The sequence below is a fragment of the Beta vulgaris genome, chromosome 6, assembly GCF_026745355.1.
Source record: "Beta vulgaris subsp. vulgaris cultivar EL10 chromosome 6, EL10.2, whole genome shotgun sequence".
NCBI classification, from domain to species: Eukaryota; Viridiplantae; Streptophyta; class Magnoliopsida; order Caryophyllales; family Amaranthaceae; genus Beta; species Beta vulgaris.
Window position 1 is genome coordinate 9,197,248 of NC_079207.1, and position 7,598 is coordinate 9,204,845.

Genomic DNA, 7,598 nt, shown 5'->3' on the forward strand with positions numbered 1-7,598 from the left:
CGAGATCCGCCTGACTTAAAATCCGGACATCCGACTTATTTTTCTTCCAATTTTTTATAATAGAATAGTCTTCTATGATACAATAATTTAATCATTACAATTTATTCTAATCATCATATGAAAATCTTATATCGTACAAATGATCTATATATTACTATTATTTTTAACAATAATTTTTTCTATGGGAAAATCCTATATAATACAATTGGCTGAAAGTCGAAGTCAGATTATACATAAATAATATATTACATAAGTAAGAAAAAAAAGATTGATTGACTCAAAGTCGGAGTCGGATTGTTTTATGAGATCCGGTTGACTCCGACCCTCCTCCGACCCGGAGTCGGATTTTTTTAACGGAGTCGGATTACTTTTTTGTCGGAGTCGACTCAAATTTTTTCCTTCGAATCGAAGCGGACTAAGATCGGATTCGGACTGAATAATTGTCATCCCTATCAACAGGCCAAGCTAAGACATCCTTGGTATAATTATACTATATGCATACATCATCCTCGTTCTTTCGCTATGACCACGTGTAAGGTCATCGATCCTTGTAAAAAGACCTACTCCACAACTCAAAACAAAAAGTATTTGGTCATCCCATAATATATTGAGATTATGATATATATGCATGCATGCATGTATTATCACGAAAGCTAATAAGGTAGGTACATGTTACGAAACTTTAACCAATAATAGTGCAACTAACTGCCACAATTATTGGCTTGGTGATAATTAAAAGAGTACTTTTTTCTATATCGATGATGATGAATTGGATTTGAAAAACCTAATTATCCTTTGGGTTCTGGACACTATGACTATGCTCTTTCTTTAGGCCATGTGAGTTAGTAGTATTTGCGAGACTCACACTCGCCAATTTGGTGCAGAGTGCAGACCAATCTCTTTGGATTCGAGCTGACTCATACAATTCTATGCAATTTGATTGCAAATCCAATGTAGAAACAACTTATGAAAGTCACAATCAATAAGTTATCTTAGTAATAGTAGTACTATTCTTGTCTGATGATACTACTACCTCTCTTATTTTACTAGTTGCATTTCTGTTTTTTATGATCTTTAAAACAAATATTTGACTAATACACCATCAAGTTTCTTGATAGACTTCTATTTTCCTTTTTTTTTTTGTAGTGTTCAAAATATGAATTTGATTGTACTTAGGGTGCGTTCTATTCAACTTATTGGACCTGAACTTATTGGAACTTATCTGAACTGAACTTATTGAACCTGAACTGAACTTATTGGAACTTATTAAACTGATTGACCTGATTGGACCTGATTCAACTTATTGGACCTGATTGAACCTGATTGGAACTTATTGGACCTGATTGAACTGATTGACCTTATTGGAACCTTATTGGAACTTATTGACCCTGATTGAAACTTATTAGACCTTATTGGACCTGATTGAAACTTATTAGACCTTATTGAACCTGATTGAAACTTATTTGACCTTATTAGACAAAAACATTGACCATGAATAACATAAATATTACCACTAACGTAAATACTACCCCTCAAAATTTTTTAGGAATAATAATTATTATAATTCGTCCTTTAAAAAATAATGATTATTAATTATCTCTTATGATAATTAATTTAACAAAAAAATTACTATTTATATATTTGCCTATACATAACTTTCATCACTAATATATCTAATAGTGTTGTTTTAATTTTATAAAACACTAGTAGAAAATCAAAAATTAATTTTGTAATTATAATATTGTTATCTCTAGTTATTTAAAGACGAATTGCAAAATATTGTAATTATAATAATATTATTATTATTGTTAACCTTAATTATTTGACCATGATTATAATATTATTCAATAGCAATATGAATAATCAAATAATAGACAATAATACAAGTATAATACTATACATTGTGGTACTTTAATAAAAAATTCTAATAATAACATAATCAGCTAATAGTAATATGAATAATAAATAATAGACATAATACAAATAATAATAAAATAAAGACATATCAAATAAATAATAAATAATAGACATAATACAAATAAATAATAAATAATAGACACTAATACAAGTATAATACTATATAATCATTGTGGTACTTTAATTAAAATTCTAATAATAACATAATCCGCTAATAGTGATATGAAATTATGAATAACAAAATAGTGGACAATAATACAAATGTTTATTAAACATTGACTATTTGGACCTTATTGGACCTTATTAGACCTGATTGGAACTTATTGGACCTTATTAGACCTGATTGGAACTTATTGCACCTGATTGAACTTATTGCACCTGATTGGAACTTATTGGACCTTATTAGACCTTATTGGAACTTATTGCACTTATTAGACCTTATTGCAACTTATCTGAACTTATCTGAACTTATCTGAACTTATTGGACCTGAAACTTAATTTTTTAAGTTGAACAGAACGCACCCTTAATTTAATTAATTATAGGGAAATTCTCACTGGTACCATTCAACTATCGACTTTTCTCAATGGTAGGCATTATTCTTTTACCTTCCCAATAGTACCACTATGTTTATGACTGCTTAATTAAATTGATTTTTTCATTAAAAATAAGTTAAAATTATTAATGGATATAAAGTAGAAATATAATCCTACCCATTATCTTAACTTTTCCTCCTATAATTCAACATCCCAACGATTCATCACATTCCAATTAACAGAGGAAGGTCCAATTTTGATGAGGATGAATTTTTGGTGTTGGATAGTGCGTATGGCAGCCAAGTATTAGATTAGGGTAAATATTCTTTTTTTTTAATATTTATTAGTTACATTTAAAGTTTAGCCTAATTTCTGTTAATAATAAAACACTTTAAATAAAAAGTCATAAATATAGTGGTATTATTGGGAAGATAATAAAAAAATGTTTACCATTGAGAAAAGTCGATAGTTGGATGGTACTAGTGAGAATTTCCCTTAATTTATACTACCTCCGTCCTTTATTAGTTTACCCACTTTGACTTATAACACTATTCGTCTTTATTACTTTGACCGTCATTTGTACTTTATATGTAAGTACTCCCTCCGTCCCATAATATAGTGCTTGCATTCCTCTTTGGGTGTCCCAAAATGTTAAGCCTATATCTTTTTTATCAATTTGTTTGGACTAAATTATCCTTCATTTCTACATAAAACTTTCCAAAATACCCCTACTTTCTTTTAAAATATGTGCCCCTATTTATTGTTTTACACCATTTCAAGATATATTTATTGCTCTTTCATTTTATTTTAAAGGAAAAAGAATAAAAAAAACTAGTTCCAAGACAAAAATACCCAATAAATATTTATATATATTTTTGTGAAATTCTAAAAGTCTTTCCATTTTCCTTAATTCTTGTGAAAAATGAGAAGTGAGCACTACATTATGGGACGGAGGGAGTAGAATATAATCATGTGTGATATTGTTTGATTCGTCTCAATATGTAGTTTTGGAATATTAAATTTTTATAATTTTTACAAATACATAATTAAAGATATTATTACTCAAAGTTTTACATCGATAAATGTGAAAAGTCAAAAGGGGTAAACTAATAAAGGACGGAGGGAGTATATTAATAAAAATTATAAAAAGTTGATACTTTAATTTTTGACTTGGATGCAACGAGTGTCATAAATGAGCTGAAATTAATTTTCTCGACACATGTTCATGTAACTAAAGGCTTCCAATCAATGATAAAACATGATAAACGAAAGAAGAAAGGGAAAAACGGATTCACCGCTAGCTGTCGCAAGAAAAGTTAACTTTAGCGTCATTTATGACATTCGTTGCATACATGCCAATAGTTTGGGGTGTCGTTTTTGCTACGCAAAATTGGTGGTGTCGGGTGCACCCGCGCCATATAATATAACTTGTGGTGTTGAGGCCGAATTTTACCTACTATATATACACGTTGTCATCATTAAAATCACACAAGGGCAGCAAATTATTGTAATATTATGAAGTAGGAGTAATACTTAAGTTGTTAACAAGACAAACTTCTTAAATTATTGTTATATCGCAGTTTGTCAACATCTCAATGACTCAATGTATGTTGTCTTCTCATAATTTAAATATATAAAGGAACTCCTTAAAAAAAAAAACAATGAGATTTGAAGTATATTACATTGTTTGATTCTCCTAAAGTAACATCAGTATGATTATGTATTGTGATTGAGTCATTCTAGAAATTACCCAATTATATATTTCACATTTCAGCATTATATCAAATGTGATTTTGAGTAAGGTCTAAGTAGAGCTTATCTAAAGTTTCAGCACTCTAATATTGTATTACTAGTTAAGATAATGAGAGGCAATAGTGATAGGTACATGACATACACTAACTAACAATAGTAAAATCAAATTTTGTTACTATTAATTCCTTATCTAATTATAGTATGGCCTTCGAATCTATATAGGATTCTCTCAACTAATTATTGCAACAAGAATAAAAATATAGAGCGTTGATAAGAGTAGATCGACGATTTAAAGGATTTGGAAAAGATCATACGATGCCAGCATTATTACATGAGAATGTTTGGAGCATTGTAAAACACGAATTCAGCTTGGAAATATAATTGAAGGCAATATTGTTTTAAGAGTACTTGATTAGACGTGCAATATAATATACTTAGTAATTTTTTCTTCATTGGTCCAACAACTAGATACTTGTCAATAACGAGAAACGTATTTCTAACCGTTATAATTTATAATACTTCCTCCGTTTTTTTAGATGTTACACTTTCTATTTTAGGAAATTTTAAATTAGATGTTACACTTTTATTTTGGGTAATAACTTCTCTCTATCTCTCTCCTATCACATGTTCACATGAGGCCCTTTTGTTTTTCATTCTCTCTATATCTCTCCACTCCAAAAATTACCTAGGAGTCCGTGACTTGAAAAGTGTAACATCTAATAAAAAACGGAGGAAGTAGAAGATTTTGGGAGAAAAAGATTTAGGGAAAAATAGAAGGTTTTGGAAAGAGTATGAGGAAAACAAAATATTATGTGTTATAAGTTAAACGAACTAGAATTGGTTTGATTCACTTGGTATAGATTCCACTCATGATTTCAAAGTTACGGAGTTCAAATCTTATTAAGTAAAGAACATTTAGAGAAGGATTCGCCTTAACATTCTCCCTCGTTTTAAATGTTAGGGATTCTAAATTAAGGTTTATATAAGAACAGTTTAAAGGTTATTCATCTAACCGATTAACCATGCATGGTGACGATAGATATAAGATTAGAGGGAGAGTTCCAATCTTAACTACATCCATCGGGTCGCCACGTCTCTTGTTTACTGACAAGTGGGCCCCAATAATCATAGAACAAGTATAGTAGATTAAGTAGAATATACGTATAAGCCTACTACTTCTCTACTTAGAAAAAGAAAAAGAAATGGATAGATGTGGTTATGGTGTACCAGATTAACTCGAACAAGAGAAGAAAGCATGTGCATGCCTACGTGTGTATTGTGATAATGTAAATCTAAATCTCCCTCTTTCTGTCTCCACGTAGTTACTTTTGCTTCACTTCCACTTTAGCCAAGCATGTGATGCTCTTCATACAAATAATGCATCACAAAATTATACTTCAGCAGGAAAATTAATGTTTTGTGTAGTAGTATATATATTTTAAGTAATTAGCAAGTTTAGTCCTAGAAAATAATTAGGCTAAAAGTAACTAGATCTTTATATTTTTTTATCCTACTGAGATTCTATTCATGAGAAGTGATTAAGATAAGACTAATTGATCGACCTTTCATGCATGCATTAGAGTATTTTCTCATATATACTTTCAATCAATAGTCATATTGCTCTAGTTGTTGTGAGTTCTTCTTCCACTTGTACTCCCTCTATTTTTATTTTTTTCATTCTCGCTTGAAATCTTGACACTATTCATACTTAAAGAGAATCTTCTTATTTTTTTTTCAATTTATAAGAAAACATATAGTCATGTCGGATCTTGTTTGATTCGTCTTAATACTTTATTAATATTAAATCGTTATAGCTTTTACCAATATATAACGAAAGATATTTAAGTTCAAAGATGTGCATTGAGAGACATGCACATGATTAATGTAGTTTCTCGCAAAAACATGAAAGTTAAAGATAGTTTGTGACAAAAAATCCTAAAAAAACAGAGAGAGTACCGTTTATGTAAGATAAAATTAGTTATGTGAGATATTGATATACTTGTTCTGAATTATACTCTTTTATTATCAATTTTATAATTTTTACTTATAGGAAATACGAGTTATTAATAATTAAAAATATACATTAACAAATTTGTCCAAAAAAATGTGTCGAATATTTTGAACCAAAGAATGTATTGTACGTTAATCTTTAAACATGTTTCTTTTGGCTAGGCCAAGAGGCCCAAGACCTCAAAAAAGCTGAAAAGCTTGTTTGAACAAAATAGACAACTCAAACATTTTGCTCTATCTTTTAGTACGTAAGAAAATGAATAGATCAAAAAAAGGGTAGGGGGTACTTAAGTGTAGCTATAGTTGTGTTTTATTCTTTTGTTTGTATGTTGAAAACTCCAATTTGTTAAGGTAAAAATCAAAGTCACTTTCACAAATACTAAAAAACTAGAGTTCAAAATTTACCAGATAAACAAACGAACCAATACAAACTATATGGTCCAAATCTAAGCCATCCAATTACACAAAAAAAAAAAATTGAGCAAAATTTGATTTGTGAAATAGACTAATATATAGTACTTCAAGAAGGTGGTAACTTTAAACAATAGGTGAACTGTAGTGGCAGGGAGCAAAATTGAGGAAACTAAGATGACTTTTTGGAAAATTAAAAAATTATAGTGTATGTACTCTAATACTATATGAATATTTTTATAAGAAGGGTTGTGCATGGATTGTATTTTACAATCACTCGCCATAAAAGTGGGAGTATATTTCATTAGAAAGGTAAAAATGAAGAAATCTAAGGCTTCTAAGGCCTGAGGTATAGTACTATATATGTGCCCTAATGCTGATGACCAGGCCCACTGTTTCCCCGGGATTTTCGGTTACTGTTTCTCAAACTTAAAGCTGGTAGTACTTTTGCAATTGAGTGGTGTAATTATGTACATACTTAATAATTATTCGAATCCCTTTTCCCTTCTTTGTACTTTGTACTGCCGTGACTTATATGAATCAATAAAAAAAAATTAATAATTATTTTTCATATTTTTTTCATTCCTAAAGTCATAAATATAGTAATTATAAAATTGTTTAAAAGGTTATAGAATAGTGTGAGTAAGATAAAAGAGAGTGGTGTATTCGACTTTTCTGTGTAACTTTATTGTGTAACATTCAAAATGTTATAGATTTTAACAAGAATGACATGTACTATACAGATAATGGTATACATTTCATGTTATTTTGTTTACTTTTATATCATTTGATAATAATCTTTTACTACAAAATAAGTGGTGGTTCAGTTACGTCTTAGAATTTTGCTTGCCCCTGCATATAATAAATTAAATAGATAAAATTTAGAGAAGTATTATATTGTACAAGATTTACTAACTCCGTTTTAAAAGATTTACATGATCACGATTTACATTTAGGGATAATATAATTAAGAA